Source organism: Mastigoproctus giganteus, chromosome 4, assembly GCF_048544385.1.
Source record: "Mastigoproctus giganteus isolate SK-2022 chromosome 4, ASM4854438v1, whole genome shotgun sequence".
NCBI lineage: Eukaryota > Metazoa > Arthropoda > Arachnida > Uropygi > Thelyphonidae > Mastigoproctus > Mastigoproctus giganteus.
This window is the reverse complement of record NC_143578.1, coordinates 124,447,897-124,465,161: the sequence shown is the minus strand read 5'-3', so window position 1 is coordinate 124,465,161 and position 17,265 is coordinate 124,447,897. Positions and strand designations below refer to the sequence as shown.

At 35.9% G+C, this 17,265-nt stretch overlaps 1 protein-coding gene across 5 annotated transcripts in view; it reads left to right on the top strand.

Moving 5' to 3' along the window:
- The window catches only part of LOC150087042 (catenin delta-2-like), an 863,363-nt gene that overhangs the window by 470,648 nt on the left and 375,450 nt on the right, over positions 1–17,265 (top strand). The window lies entirely within an intron of this gene.

Sequence of the window (17,265 nt, the reverse complement as noted above, 5' to 3'; positions counted from 1 at the left end):
TCTTAGATTCACATATACTCTTCACATTAGCATTAGTAGAGGGATATGATGCAAGAAAGCAACCTTTATACAGCATCAGCAAATAAAAAAATAAAAAAAAATCCCTTCCCATTTCACTGATTCATTTGTTCCAAAAGGATTTCTGCCTAGAATTTATTTAAGCAATCAATTTCCACAACAACAGATGGAAGTTTGTTCCAGCAATCAACTACCTGCTGGCTAAAGGCAAATTTCTGCACATCAATTCTACAACTGTCTTTCTTCTCTTTGAACCTATGCCCCCTCTGGTTTGTAATCTGACCAAGAGGAAGAATCCCATCAGCATTTAGTGCTCAATCCATTCAAGACCTTATTACACCTCAATCGGATCGCGTGGGAGGTGCATAATCTCCAGAAGTTGCAATTTGCAGAATTCAAGCCTTTCTTCGTATGAGCACCCTTTTGTTCCCCTCATCAGTCTTGTTACTCTTCTCTATACTCTATCTAGCAACTCTACATCCTTCCAAAAATGAGATTCTAGACCTGTATGTAGTGTTCAAGGTGTGGCCTGACCTTTGCCTTATACAAGGGGATAATTGCCTCCTTATCCCTGATTGTAAAATTTCTGTATATCATTGACAAGACCCCATGACCCACTCTGGCAGCCGGTCTGCACTTCTCAGAAACTTCATATCTGACTGCACAATTACCCCAGGTTTCTTTCATTCTCCACTACCCTGAATGTAACACCCCCCCCCCCAGTTAGTACCTCTCTGGGGTTTTCTGTTACGCATGCAGTACTTTGCATGTGTCAATGTTGAACTTCACTTGCCACTTCTCAGCCCATCTGCCCAACTTTTCCAGATCCTGTTGCAGCAGCCTACTGTTATTACTGTTATTAACAAAACTGCCAAACTTTGTATCATCTGCAAACTTTGACATTAAGCTTGATATACTGACAATTGAATGATTTGTAGAATTTCTTAAGATACCGATTTAGATTGTCTCAAGTTAATAGTGTAGCTTAATTTTACGGTACTCACCTTTTGTATAATCTGCAATTGATGATTAGGATAGGATGGATACTAATTTAAGTTTAAATTGGGATTAGTATGGATAAATTTAGTTTTGAAACAGAGTTAAAATATGCCCAAGGAAATAGAAGTGCACATCTTCATCCTTGGTTATCATAGAATTTAAGGTTGAAAATGATTGAAACTATATCTGTAAACTGAGGAGGCCAATAGCCGTAACGAATTGGCTTTCATTGTTAACGCCTTCAGTTGGCGATAGTGTGAAGAAAGTGAAATGCGTGTTATTTAAGGACTATGTTCCCGTGATGCTCTTTGATACATGTGGGAATCTCAGATGCATGAGATTCCAAACCCGGAGAGAGGTTATAGGGTAATTTGGCATTTATTATGTTAAAATTAGAATGATGGCAAAACCATTCTATAATGAGGGCTTTGTATGGAAAATTTTTTAAACTAGACTTCAATTTAATAATGGGGATGGCTGAATCAACTAAAGGGGTTTGATTGTGGGATTGTACATGTAATGTGAGTTCTGTGTTTGATTGTCCTGTTCCAAAGATATTGTAATGATAATACGCTCGTGTATTTGATGTTGTTGTGGAGGTGGTGCTACCAATGTAGCATACATTGCAGTTTTGTTGGCATTTAATTAAATAAACAATGTCATTCATGTCACAGATTTGATATTTATGTGTATCTTTATATGAATTAAACATTGATCCCAGTTTATTATATGCTGAAAATGTGAGAGTGATATCAGTACCGGCAAATACTCGACGGAATTGTCTGGCAAGATTACTGTGGTAAGGAAGAAAAATACGTATGTTACTGCTTGTAATGTGTTTGGATGGTTTTTTGATATTATTTTGGGTGGTGGAAATTGTTTGATGAATTAACTGAAAAGGGTATTTCCTGGATATGAATTTTTCTGTAAGGTATTGAAGTTCATTGGATAGGTCATCTTGTATGGAACTGTATTTGATAGCGTTATAAATTTGGTTTTAGAGGACAGCTTTTTTTATACTAAGTGGATGGTGTGACACAAAATGTAAGTATTTTCCAGTGTGGGTGTTTTTGCTGAAAATTCTAGTTCCGAGTTTGGTGTCCATTTTGTATATGGTAAGGTTGATTTCCTCAAACTCGGAATTAGAATTTTCAGGAAAAACACCCACACTGGAAAATACTTACATTTATTACATTACATATACACTTATCTATTAGCTTGATATATCTTTATCAATAACATTGATAAATATAGAAAACAACAATGGGCCCAACACCAAACTGTGAGGGACACCACTAATAACATTAGTCCATGTAGAGCAGCACCCACTGACCACCACACTCTTTTCCCACTCAACCATCCTTTTATCCATTGTAGCCACTTGCCCTTAATGCCGTACTGCTCCAATTTGTACAGTAGTCTTCCATGTGCAACAGTATCCAAAGCTTTCCTGAAATCCAAGTAAATGATATAAAAATTATTTTTTGCATCCAGTTCCTTTGTGACCATATCATAGTATCCAATCAGTTTGGTCAGATAAGACTTCCCTTAACCAACCCATGATGTTTCTGAATTATTACTTCTGTCTTGTCTAGATGATCCTGTAATGCTTCTTTAACCAATGACTCCATTATTTTCCCTGGAACAGAAGTCAAACTAACAGGTCTGTAATTACTAATGTCACCCTTTGATCCCCTTTGTGAATTGGAGATACATTTGCACATTTCCTGTCTTGGACTTCCCCTGAGTCCAAGGATGCTCTCATAATTATGGCTAAGGGTTTGCTTACTTCGTTTTCCACCTCCTTTAATATAACTGGATAGATCCCATTCACCCCAGGTGCCTTTCTTAAGTTTAACTTCAACAATTTCTCCTTCACTTTGCTCTCAGTTATTAGAAAATCATTTAATTCCATTAGAGTTTGATGAACATCTGGCCATTTCCTCCTTGAATAACTCCTCATGTGTGAATTCACTTCATTGAATAGTTCATCTTCTCCTATTACTTTTAGTATGTTGGTGTCAATTTTGGATATGTTTTGGACATACTGTTGAACACACTGATGGAGGCAGTGCCTTACCTAGGTACGGGTAGACTGGGTAGTTACCCAGGGCCTGGGAATGAAGGATGCCTGAATTCCGATGACATTTTAATTTATTTAAATATTTTTTAAAAAAATGGTTGTTTCTTAATATAATACTTTAATTATACATACAGTCAGACCTCTATATAACTTACTTATTTGTTCGCTTTAAAAAATTCATTAAACAGAAATTTCGTCATGAAGAAATAAAGTTATAAGGAAATAAAGTGCAATAGAACCGGAATGTCAACACCTTGAAGGAATTCTCACTGGCAAAGACTGGAGCAAAAACTTCAATGCCAAAGAGTTACGTCACGAAATCTGATCTTTGCAGCATGTTTTAAAAGGGGGAAAAAATGGTTTGCATTTATTAAAGAAAGACTTATTCGAATTATATCCCAGCATCACCATTTCTCTTTGGATATTATTAACATTGCCAATTACAGTTGCATCTGGAGATGGTAGTTTAAGACTCAAAATGATTAAAACATATTCACAATTGGCCAAGAAAGGATTAATGGATTGGCCATTATTTCAATAGAACAAGATGTACTAAAAGATATAAAAACACCAGATGTTATAAACAAATTTATATCAAGTAAATATCATAAGGTAATGAGGTAAAAACTTCAGTTTATATAAATAATGTACTAGTCATTAAATTTGAATAAATAATTTATTTGAATAATTTTTGAGTGTTTTCTTCATTTTTAAATTTTATGAATTGCACCTTTAATTTTTCTGAGGGGGGGGGACCAGATGAATATTTTTCCCAGGGTCGACAGAAGTCTAGGTACGGCCACTGGATGGAGGGATATTTAACAAAACCCATTTAAAGTCACATAGCTCTGCAGAAGTCTTGGTTCAGTTTTCCATATTCTAGGAAAGTATCATAGAAATTGTTGACAGTTTCAGTAAATTCAATATCCCTGATGAGACCATTCTCTATCAGTTGGTTTTTGGGGCCCAGGACAGCAGATGTAAAAAAAATACTGCTCCTTTCTATTGAGCAGTTGTTCTGTCAGGGCAATCAGTTCTTGCACCACTTCACTGTCACAAATGTCCTCTCGTTTAATCTTTTTGATAGTGTTATTACACATAAGTTGACTGTGAATGACTTGAACTAGAGAAGGGACTGTGGGTTATTAAAAAATTCCCTCAAGAGTTTGGGATTTTTATCTTGAGGTGGAAAGTATGACTTTGAGACGATCAAACATTTTGATCATTCTTTCCACTGCAGGTAGCAAGGAAAGCCATCTTGTCTTCACACTTTCTAAAAGTTGCTTGTATTCCGCTTTAACAAAATTGCAGAAGGATTTCAGTGTTTTAACTCTAATATTGAAAACATGAAAATGTTGAAACACTTTGTGAATAATTGATTCCACATCAATTGGCAATATATCTGCACTTGTTTGCAAAGCGTTATGCACGAGATATGCAGTACAGCCTACTCCCTAGATGTTAATTTTCATGTTCTTGCTTAACTTATGAAAGACATTATTCTTGCCTTTTCTTGCAATGCCCTAATTTGGTGTTGTAGTTATCACCACAAAATACTATTATCTTAGTTAATTTATTTTTCCATTATGGACAGAATGTGATCCACTAATATCTCAGACATTTCTCCTACCAGATTTTGGGATTCCAACAATTTCACACTTGTATTCATTTTTTAGTCCTTATAAAATACCTCACTAAAACTGGGACCAACAAGGAAGTAAGAAAACCCTTAGCCATGATTATGAGAGCTTCTTTAGACTTCGAGGAGGTACCCATGGACTGGAGATGTGCAAATGTGACACCAATCACAAAGGATGATCAAAGGGCGACAAGTATTTACAGACATATAGTTTAACTTCTGTTCCAGAAAAATCTTGTTGTTTTCAGAAAATTCAGCTTTACAAAGAGTGCATAAAACTTGACTGTTAACGTTATGACCTTTCAGTTAGGAAAGGGAATTCTTGTTTCAACATGAAACAAGAATTCCCTTTGTCAACAAATTGAATTTATAATTAATTACTAGGCCTTTCAAATAACGTTACATAGTTTACATCGCCACCAACACATCAATACTTTGAAAAACACCAAAGAAAATACTAGAATTCATTTGCACGTGTCTATCGCATGGGCGTGCTACACACAGAAGTCTATTCTCAATTCTCATGTGCAGAAGGAAAAAAAGAAAAATGGTACACATTTTTTTAAAAAAATGGGACATTTGGTGCCCCATTTACATTTTCACAGAACAGTGGGATTAGTGGCAAAAAGGGGACAATCCATTAAAAACAGGATGTCTGGTCACCTTATTGTAAGCGATTGTTTGAAGTACACTGTACAGATAAAGAATCTTATGTCCTTTTTGTGATATGAAATGCATTTTGTTGTCATTGTAATTTAATTTCAACTTTAGTAGGAGATTTTTAAAATGGTTTGGAAGAAGTCGAGATTATTAAAAATGTCACTTTACTTTTCTAACAATTACTTGATCTTCCTGCTTTTTCCAAAAATGCTAGCTGCTCTCCTCTTACTCTTTAAAAAAAATTTTTCTGTTTTTTCCAAAAACTACTGCTTTCCTCTTTGTTAATTTTACCTTGAGCTCGTCAAAAGTTGGAAGGTATATATTTCCCTCACTCTTCATCCAGTTATAACTGGTAAAATTGCCAAAAAAATGTAACATTATCTGTTTTGTTGTAAAACCATTTAGCAGTTTGTTAAAGTTCGTCAAAAGTTGGAAGGTATATATCCCTCACTTTTCATCCAGTTATAACTGGTAAAATTGCCAAAAAATGTAACATTATCTGTTTTGTTGTAAAGCCATTTAGCAGGTTGTTAGAAGTTATGTCTATTACAAATCAATGATTATTGTATAAAAAATGAATATTTGTAATATTTAAGGTTGTGCTCTTGCACTCAAATAATTGGAACAATGTACATTATGGAATATTTGGATTCATATATAAAAGAAATAATTTAATATTATAAATAGGATCACTAAATAAACAAGGTGGCAGCAAGTGCAAAACAATTTTGTGAACAAATGAATTTTCTAATAAATTTGTGCTGTCTTGATGTTAAAATAAAATCATTTCCAGTTAGTCTTAAGATCTAGTACCCCTTCTGATTGATTGTACAAGTAGCAGTAATTGACATACCTAGGGTGTTTATCCCCCCTCTCCCCTGCACTGTTCTAAAATTGGGAACTTGTATTCCAATTTTAAAAACAGCAGTGGGGATAAACACCCCAACTATGACTAACCATAGCTAGCTAAGCATATCAATCACTGATACTCGGAGTGATCAATAGGAAGAGGTACCAGATTGTAAAGACTAACCTCATTTCCTTATTTAAAGTATAATCCTAAAGCTTAATTAGATAGCCACTAGTTAAGACAGTACTTCACTAGATTAGGAGGGAAGGTATTAATCTTTCTTTTTTTGTCTGTTCTTAATATTAACACACTACTGCTTTCACAAGGTAGCACTGCTCCTGCCTCCACATGGACATAAAAAAACTCTCCACTTCCAAAAGGAAGCAAACATTACTAGAACTTTTTTAACAGCAGTATGAAACAACTCACAAACACAAGAAACCTGGTTGTGTTTCAGCCTAAACATCAAAAGACTAATGTTGAGAGTATGCATGATCCAGCCTTCCTCATTATCCATTCAACACAACTCCAATTCATTGGAAAACTATCACCTTTTCTAGTGCAGAAATGCCTACAAAGTGCATTTGGGTTTCTAAAGATCGTATGCCACCCAATATCAGGGGAATCATTGAAGTGGCCACTGTTCAAGAGTGTGAAAAATTGCAACAGCTAACAACATTTAGTGGAACCTCACTTACTGTTTTCCCCACATACCTCGTTGAATACATTGAGATGTCATTACTGTGCATGACCTGATCAGGCTATTGGACAAAGAACTATAGCAACAATTGCAAGATCAGTAAGTGATTAATGTGAGATGAATCTTAACTAAGCACAAAGGTGTGTTATTTCCCACGCAACATAATCCTTTCCATCGACAACCTCAGACTGCCAACCACTATCAAAGCAGGCTACCTTAACTACCTTGCTAAACCTTATATTCCAAACATTGATGTTTTCCAGAATTTTGGGCATTCCCAAGCAGTCTGGAGGGAGAGAGAGAGAGAGAGAGAGAGAGAGAGAGAGAGAGAGAGGGAATCTGCCTGTGCCACATGTATCTATCGCACACAACCAAACTGACTGTACACACAAATGCACAAGAACAAAATGTCTGATCAGCAGATGAGAATGTCCTGCTTAGTCTGTGGAATGTAGGACTATACAACCCAACTGGATACTCTGTCCCAACAAAAAAAAAAAAAAAAAATAAGAGAGCATGGATATTGAACACAAAACAGACCAAGATGACCAGCTTCTATGAATGTTTACTGAATTGGAGATGGACACTGGAAACCCTGCTTTCCCCCCCCCCCCACACAAAGGGAAATCTAAAAATGAATGGCAGAAATCCACATCACCTCAAAAACAGACTGAGGGGTCCTCTAAATCAAATAGTGTACATTTCTATAGTTTTCATTTCTGAAGTTTAGACCAATGGTTCCTGTAAAACCAAATAACGTGTACATTCCTGAAGTGGAACTGTAGAAGTTATCACAGTAATTTTCTGATATCCGAGATATCCTTGCACAATATGACCTAATTGTCTTCTCTTGCCTTCAGGGAACCAGTCTGCCTTCAGATAACCACCTCACTCAGAACTGTGTAATACACAGGAAAAATCATGTTACTTGTAACCTTGAACAACTTGGTACATGGAGTGGTAGCATTGATAATCAATTTTCTGGTACCTCCTTAAACCCATTGCACTAAAGACACACCTTGAGGCAGTTGCATCTTGAATCAACATAAACAGTGATCTAACTATGGTCTCGCTATATTTGCCTCCTAATCAATTTATAAGCTAAGCTGACTCAATGAACTAGTGGTACAACTTCCTCAACCCTGCTACATCCTAAGGGCCTTAATAGTCACCACCCTCTATAAAAATATGGATAAATGTGAGCAAACTACTGAAAAATTACTTGACCAACATAATCTGATAACCCTCAATATTGGAGTGCACATGTTTTCCTGTTGGATCTACTATAGCCATAGTAGATCCAACAGGAAATATTTATGTTCAGCAACCATATTTGCTGAGCATAAGGAAATTTATCTGAATGAACTATACGTAGCAATCCATTAACAGTCGCCTCTGAGCTGTGATGTGCTGCATTAATACCAGCATCCCCTAACTTTATAACCAAATTACAAAGGTGTTTCTTTATAACCGCATTACAAAGGTGTTTTAATGAATCCAATTGGCATAAATTGGCTTCATTAAAAAAGTTAAAGTCTTCATTAAAAAAAGCAGTACTAAAGGAAAAGCAGATCGAAAATACCTCCATAAATGCAGCAGTGGAGTACAGGAACTTCCCGACTTAAGTAGTACTTGACTTACGCAAATTCAACTTTACGTAAGAGTTTGTCAGCTGGTGCAAACTGAAAAAAATATGGAAACGTATTTTGCGTCTGTAGGGATAAATTGAGGTATTGTGAAAATATCGTAATGTTAAGCCAATACACATTGTGTTTTTTTTTTTGTTTTTTTTTTGTAATCCGTTCGAAGTCCTTTCAAGTTAAATTTCACTATGTAACTAAGCTGTTTATCTCTCTAAAATCTCGTTTTTGTAATGGAAATTGCATAATCTTTCATCGTTATCATATGTTCCATTATAAGAATCAATTTTGAATGCCTTTGTGATATTTTTCTAAAACAAATTTCTGGAATTCACGACCATAACGCAAAAATAATTTTCACTTTCCGGTTATTGGGCTTTTCGGTTAGTGCATCTAATTATAAATGGGCAGTCAACTTGATCTTATTTTTCATTTGCGATAATACCGATAACTGGAATTCTGTGGATTTTTATGTTATTCTGAAATGAGTTCCCCTTCTTTACTGAAATCTTCAATCACATAAAAAACAAATTTTCAGAATCTTCTCTGAGTGCAATGGCCATTCAAGCAAAAGCAAGAAGTATTTATGAAGATATTAAAGATAAGTATGGCAAACTGCAAGCCAAGTTCAGGGCAAGTAATGGATGGTTGAATTAATAGGTTCAAGCATTGCGCTGGTTTCTACAACGTTGAAGTATGCAGTGAAGTTGCCAGTTCTGATTCTGCAGCTGCAGAGAAATTTTGTGATGTGTTAGAAAAAATTATTGAAGAAGGTGGCTATTCAAAGCAGCAAATTTTTAGCGCTGACAAGACTGCTCTGTATTGGAAATGCCAGATCGAACATACATTGCCAAAGAGGAAAAGACAATGCCAGGTTTCAAGGCTTCGAAAGATAGCTTGGGGCTGATGCAGTGGGAGATTTCAGATTAAAACCAATGCTTATGTACCATTCTGGAAATCCTCTTGCATTTAAGGGGATCAAAAAAGCCATCCTACCCATGCATTTCCGATTGAACCAGAGAGGATCAATAACAATATCTCTCTTTGATGATTGGTTAAAATGCTGCTTCATTCAGGGGTTGAAAAATATTGTAAAGACAGTGACGTTCCTTTCATGATTTTGCTTTTATTTGATAATGCTTCTGGACATCCTACGCATCTAGATGATTTCAATTCGAACGTGAGAGTCATATTTCTACTGCCAAATGCGACTTCACTCAAACCTATGGATCAGGGTGTTATTTCAAATTTAAAAGCATACTATTTACACGTTTCCTCAGGTGTTGTCTGCAGTAGACAGTGAGAAAAATTATGTTAAGAGACTTTGGAAATCTTACAATATTTACCACGCCATATTAATAAGGCCTGGGTGGAAATTATTAAAAGTTGTTTAAATGGCGCATGGAAGAATATATGCCCACGGCATGTAAAAGGCTTCGAAGGAATTGAAAAAGACTATTCATATGAAGAGGTTATAGATAACATTGTAAAGGTTGCAGAGCTACTTTGTAAAGGTTGCAGAGGAGGTGGATGCCAAAGATGTGGAGGAGTTAATAGAGGAAGAAGAGAATGAATTATCTAATGAAGAACTTATTAACTTGCAGACAGTGATAGTGAAGGAAGAAAATGCTGACGAAGCTTGAGATGAACCAAATGAGGAAACGAGATGCTTCATCACCAGAGATATGGCAATGGCATTTCGGGAAATTGCATCGGCAATAGTGAGGTTTGAGAAGATGGATCCTGACACCGAACGATTCTTAAAAGTTAACAGAGGGGTAGAATGATATATTTCTTTCTAGCAAGCAAGCATCCTTGCTTGCTAGAAAGAAATATATGATGAAAAGAAAAAAGTCACCGTCCAGTCATCCATTAATGTTCTTTCATAAGGTTGAGCGGCAGACCCCTTTAAATCTCCACTGCCCTCAACCTCTGCAGCAGAGTACTTATCAGCTGAAGATGTTGATCCTGGCAAAGATGCTCAAGAGGAAAACTTACTGACATTATGCCTGTCTCCTCTCTTTTTTTGTAATTTTGAAATTTTTTTAAATTGCATGCTTCTGTAATTTTTCCTGTGCATGAGATAAAAATTGAATAAATACAATATATAATTCTATTTACATGTTTGTAAAACATTTATTTTTTTGATTCAATCAATTCAGTGAGTAGAGTTGAGAGTGCTGCACAAGCATGGGGGAAATTCCAACTTATGTAGCGTTCTGCGGAATGCAACCCTTACATAAGTTGGGGAGTTCCTATATATCTGAATAATGACTTTAATTTCCCTGCCTAGCACATCTCCAATACTACCTTAACAAAAAAAAAAGGGTCTACATTGTGTGTAAATAGTAAGGAACTTCTAGGTTTTCAAGTTTGGGTTTTAGTGTATAGACATGTTTAAGATAAGCCCTGCTAATGCTAATTTCTGACAATTTAAATGATCTTAGAAATCAATATTCACGCAAGAATGACTTCAATAAACAAAATCCTTAATGTGAAAATACATTTTCTTCGAACATTTCTTTTTTCATTCAATGAATTCAGCGAGCACAGTTGTGAGTGCTGCACAAGCATTTAGGGAAATTCCGACTTACATAGAGTTCCACGGAACACAACCCTTACGTAAATTGGGAAGCGGCTGTATATATCTTACCAAATACTGAAGGCACTAGACCCAGCAATCGCAAAACAACCCATAAAAATTTGTTTGCATCTGAAAACATGGTGGGATGATGACTGCATAAAGCAAAAAAAAAAAAAAAAAAAGAGTAGAGATCACAAATCATATACATAATTTATGAATGTGGAATGTCTTTGGGAAATTCCCCAGTAACTTCAAAAAAAAAAAAAAAAATGTGCTAGAGTAAAGGCAAAAACATGCAAAGCAAAAGAGATGCATGGCAGTATTTCACTTCCACAAAAGCAAGCATCTCAGGGATGCAAACAGTATGGGCTAAAGTACAATGGATGTATTCTTAACATCCACAGATCAAACTTCTGATACTAACTGTGCATGGTCATTATGGAGCAAAATCCCAAGAAATAGTAAATGTATTAATAAAAAAAAAAACAAATTCAGAATTTTGGCACTGTGTCATGTACTTAGCCGACATCCAGAAACATAAATGTAATTTGTTTCTGGAATTGGGCTAAATATGAGGAATTCACTAGATAATGATTTCTCAACTAGCCAAACCAAGTTTTAAAACACTGTAACACTATATTCTTTTACAACGTATTTACAGAATGTGCTTTTTCAGGCAAATGGTGTCATTCTTATATTCTGGCCTTTCCAAAACCTGAAAAGCTTTTGACACTGCACAGGGATACTGGATATTGCAAAACCCATACAAGTTTGGATTGCAGGGCAATCTCCTGCTGTTCGTCGAAAACTTCCTGCATGAATGGAATTTCCAGGTTCAACTTTGACTATCTATTTTATAAACTCATTCACAAGTGAAAGGCGTCCCATAATGCTCAGCACTCTATGCTACCTTATTGCAAAAATTAACATGCAAATATAAAACATACCACAGTGGTGCTGATGACTTCAGTATCTCCTGCCATTCTTTGACTGGACAACTAAGTAATTCTAGTAGCTTCTAACATCTGCCTCCAAGGTGTGTAATATTTGTTTAAAAAAAAAAAAAAGTTTCCTTGACACATTCATTATCTTCAGATCATATGTATGAAAAAACTAAATGTTTTAGAGTACTATCTGCAACAACATGGGGAGCCAACTGGTTAATGCTGCTGCACCTATAGCATGCGCTAATATGGTTCTTTAGCCTACCACCTTCTTTGCCGAAGACTTTGATATCTCCTGCTGTTTCTCCAATGTGCAAATGGTGGCAGTAAAATCATTGCAGTGTGCCATCAGCAAAGTTATGTAGGTTAGAAACAATGACTTCAAACTCATAATAAAGACTTTTGGGAATACACTTTTGAAGGAAACATAATCTGCACCCATACCCCTAATTCTGATTTTACAACCAAGTAGTTCAGTAGTTTCAAGCACCTGCTTCAAAGTTTATTTCATTAAAAAAAAAAAAAAAAAAAAAAATCCTGAGCACATACTTTCCAGGTAATGTGCACAAAAAACTAAAACATTTTGGAATGCTGTCTGCCACAACACGTGTAGCCGGCTAGTTTACACTGCTGCATGTATACCATGCATTAATATGGCTCTCTAGTTTGCATCATCAGTACAGAGCATCTGTGCACCAGTGAGCCTCAGTTACATCTGTGCAGAGGGATTCTTCTAGTAAACTATTCAGTGAATGTCAAAGGACCACTAAATCACCCAATTTGGAATCTCCTTTTCTTCTCAAAATCGGAAAATCTTAACAATCTAGCCATCAATAGGAATATGCCTTTGATATACATTTATGATTGGCAACTTGATTTTTTTAAGTTACAACTAAAACGTTCTGTCCCTTATACAATACTTTTCTGGATGTACTGTATATCACCATTAGCATGGAGAAAAATTTACTGCTCTTGACAGATGATATTCCAGTTGCATATATCACTGACAACCCAATATGCTCAATTCATCCATGAATCCTTTATCCTACACTCCACTTTAAAATCTCATCCTTTATCTAAACCTTGGTTTTCCAAGGTTTAGATAAAGGATGAGATTTTAAAGGCTGTTCAAGAGAAGGCTGCTAAAGGCTGCAGCCTTCTCTTGAAGTTTTAAAGGCTGCTAAGGCTGTTCAAGAGAAGAACATTGCATATCGTAATTGGCTTGTTTCTAATTCTTCAGTTTCATTTTCTGCCTACACCAAAGCTCACAACAATTGTAAAGCTGTTATTAATCAGTCCAAACTAGAGTTTGAACAGGCTAAGAGTAGAAAACTTGCTTCTTGCCCTAATGGTAGCTGAGAATTCTGGTCTCTTGCCAAAGCTATTGGCCGCAACTTTTGCCCATCTCTGTTCCCACCTCTGTCCAAACCAGATGGTTCTGTTGTCACTTCAGCCAAGGATAAAGCTGACTTGCTAGCATCCCATTTTTCTTCCAGCTCATGTATTAATGAACTTGGTAAAACACCTCCCACCATTCCCAACACGGTCCATTCAATGCCTCCTGTGGTCTTCCGTCAAAAGGATATCAGAAGGATTTTGATGAATCTTGATGCTAAGAAAGCTCCAGGTCCTGATGGTATTTCTCCACTTGTTCTCAAAACCTGTGCTCCTGAACTTACTCCTATTCTTTGCCACCTTTTTTTCACTTTTTTATTTCAATGATGTTTTTTCCTTCTGCTTGGAAATTTGCTCATATCCAGGCAGTTCCTAAAAAGGGTGACAAATCCCTCCCATCCAATTATTGTCCCATTGCAATTACTTCTACTCTATCTAAAGTAATGGAGAAATCAATTAACCGGCAACTCTTAACTACCTAGAAACCTTCCGTCTGATCAACGATCGCCAGTATGGATTCTGTCAGTGTTGATCCACTGGTGATATTCTGGCTTATGTTACCCATTTATGGACTAATTCAATGGAAAGGTTCGTTGAAACACAAGTAGTTGCTCTTGACATCTCAAAGGCTTTCGATCGTGTTCAGCATAAAGGTCTTCTAAACAAGCTTCATCTTATGGTTTGCCAACTGTTTTTAATAATTGGTTATCCAGTTTTCTCTCTGATCGCTCACTGAGGGTGATGGTAGATGGCTCTCTGTCTTCTAACTTGTCCACTAATGATGGTGTACCCCAAGGTTCAATTTTTTCCCCCACTCTTTTCCTCTTGTATAGTAATGACCTTCTTCCATTGACTGGAAATCCTATCCATAGTTTTGCCGATGATAGCACATTGCATTCTACTTTCCATTTTGAGAAACCTTGCCCTGCTCAATCAGCTTCAACGTCTTGAAAATCTGCTACCAATTCCTTAAATGCCGCTCTTCAGGTAATTCTCCAGTGGGGCAAAGACAACTTAGTTGATTTCAATCCTAAAACTCAGTCTTGTCTTATATTTTGCAAAAAGGATTCTTCTGCTCCTATGCTTATCTTTGGTGACACTCCGATTTCTAGGAAAAATGATATATCTCTTTTGGAGATTACCCTGACTTCTAATCTCTTGTGCCAAGAGAAATTAGAAGTCAGGGTAATCTCCAAATATTACAAATATTGCTTCCTCTGCATCTAAAAAACTTGGTTTTCTCTTTTGCTCTCGGCGTTACTTTTCTTCCAAACAGCTGCTCACTCTGTATAAATTGCAAATCCACCCTGCCATGGAATATTGATCCCACATCTGGAGTGGTGCCCCCAAAACCTCTCTCAGGCTTCTTGATTTCATTCAGAAGAGGGCAGTTAGGTTAATTAATGATTCATCTCTAACAGAGTCTCTCCACTCGCTGTCTCATAGATGTTTTTTTTTTTTTTTTTCTGCTGCATGCCTCTTCTACAGACACTTCCATGGGCACTGTTCTTCTGAATTGGCTTATATAATTCATGCTCTCTCTTTCAAAACAGTCCGAATACATGCTGCCACCAGCCAACATCCATTTACTGTCCAACTTTAAACTCACAGAACCAATTTTTCATCTTCCTCGTTTATTCATTCAACTGCCGTTTTCTGGAACAACCTTCCTTCATACGTATTTCCTGAAAATTACAGTCTAGAGAAGTTGAAGTTCAATGTCAACAAATATCTTCTTTCATCTTCTCAACCTCCAACCCAAGCATGATAGTACTATAGGTTCTAATACCTCTCGTGTTTGGGGTTCATAAAAAAAAAAAAAAAAAAAGAAAGAATGACGATGGATTGAAAACTGACTATCAACTAACTCATGATTGTCAGTTTTCATTCAGTTTTCCCAACATTACCATAACTAAGAAACTTCCAACTGAATGCAGTAGGAGGCTTTACTGCAGAATCCTTTGCATTTGCATAGTTTAAACTTCACATGGTCAGCAATCACACTGCTCAATATCAAGTGTATATGTATATATAGACTTGCAGTTATCATATATACAGAAAAGCTATACAATGGAAAACAAACAAAAAAAAAAAAAAAAAAAAAGAAGACAACTGATTACTCAGAAAGATTTGAGATATTCTAAGAAAATTAAATAACACTGCTCAGCATGGTTTTTGATGTTTGTAAACTAATAGTTTTTCTCCCCTACCCCTCCTTTCACATACTGTTTTTTTTTTTCACAAATCACTTAAGTTGATGCCATGAGTTGTATTATTGAATGTTTAAATTAGGACTAAATCTTCACATGTTGGCAGCACTGTATTGTTATTTGTTTCTTGATCTTGAGAGCTCCATTGAGGAGTGTTTATCAGTGTGAGCTCAGTTTATTTTTGAGGTTATCATGTGAAACTTCTGCTTAAAATTGAGTAAAATGTTTTCATGCAAGTGTTTGAACAATACAAACTTATTTTGTTATATTTGTGCGAGTAGCCCTCAAGAAAAGACAAGATATTGCAGAATTTTATAAGAAATATGCATTGTGCTTATTTTGGAGTGAAACTTTGTGACCAAGATAAACACTGGGCTTCACATATAATTTGCCAAATGTGTGTTGAAGTATTCAGATTGTGGAAAAATAGTAAAAAGAAGTCGATGCCATTCCCATGATTTTGCTGGACCCTACAAACCACTGATGACTATTACTTTTGCTTAGTTAATGTAGAGGGACACAATGCAAAGAGTAAAAAAGGGCATTGTGTATCCTGATATTCCACCTGCCCTTAGACTAGTCCCACATGGAGATAACCCACTGATTTCATTCACTCCACTTGTATTTTACACTCTCACATGGACTACTTACCAGAAAAGCTAGGAAGTGCTAGTGAAGAACAGGGTGAGAGGTTTCACCAACACATTAAAGACATGAAGATGAGGTACCAGGGGAGAGCTGGAATGTCAACACGATGGCTGACTATTGCTGGATGCTGAAGAGGGATTGTAAAATAGAAGGATCTATAAGAATATCAAAGAAACAAAAATTTGATCCATCATATATCAATTTTTAAAATGGGAGGTGGGTGTTTAGTGGACTTTTTACCACATTACCCTTTTTAATAGTGTTTTCAATGTATTTACATATAAAAGTCTGGTAAAAGTAGCATTTTGTTATTATTTCAGTGCACAAATTGTGACAAATTTAATAAAAATTTATGAAAGATCAAATTTTCTTTCATTCTTCTCGAAGAAACTGACATGATGGAAATAACCAGGTCAATTTTGAAAAGAGCAATATAGAAAATGATTCAGAAGTGGCATTTTCTGTGAAAATAGTGCATTTTTTTTTTTTTTTTTCTTTTCCAAAATGAGAGTAGCGTAATAAGATCTTTTTCTGGATCCCTGGTCATATAGGTGTCCCGGAAAATGAGCATGCAGATTTATTACTGATAAATTCTTTTAATGTATCAAACAGGTACATTAAAAGAAGGATCAGTAATGATACAAATATTACTGATCCTTCTTTTAATGTATCTGTTTGAGATTACAAGTTAACGTGAAGAAACAACGTGCAAAAAAATGGCACACATCTGGTAAAACAGAATCAACAAAAATATATTCCATATAAAGAAACATCTGTAATGATCAAAATCTAGCATCCTAGGTAATAGACAAGAAGCTATACTGGCTAAACTTTGGCAAGTTCACACCCACCTAAATTATCTCCATCTACTTAAAGAAACTGATCTGCTGGAATG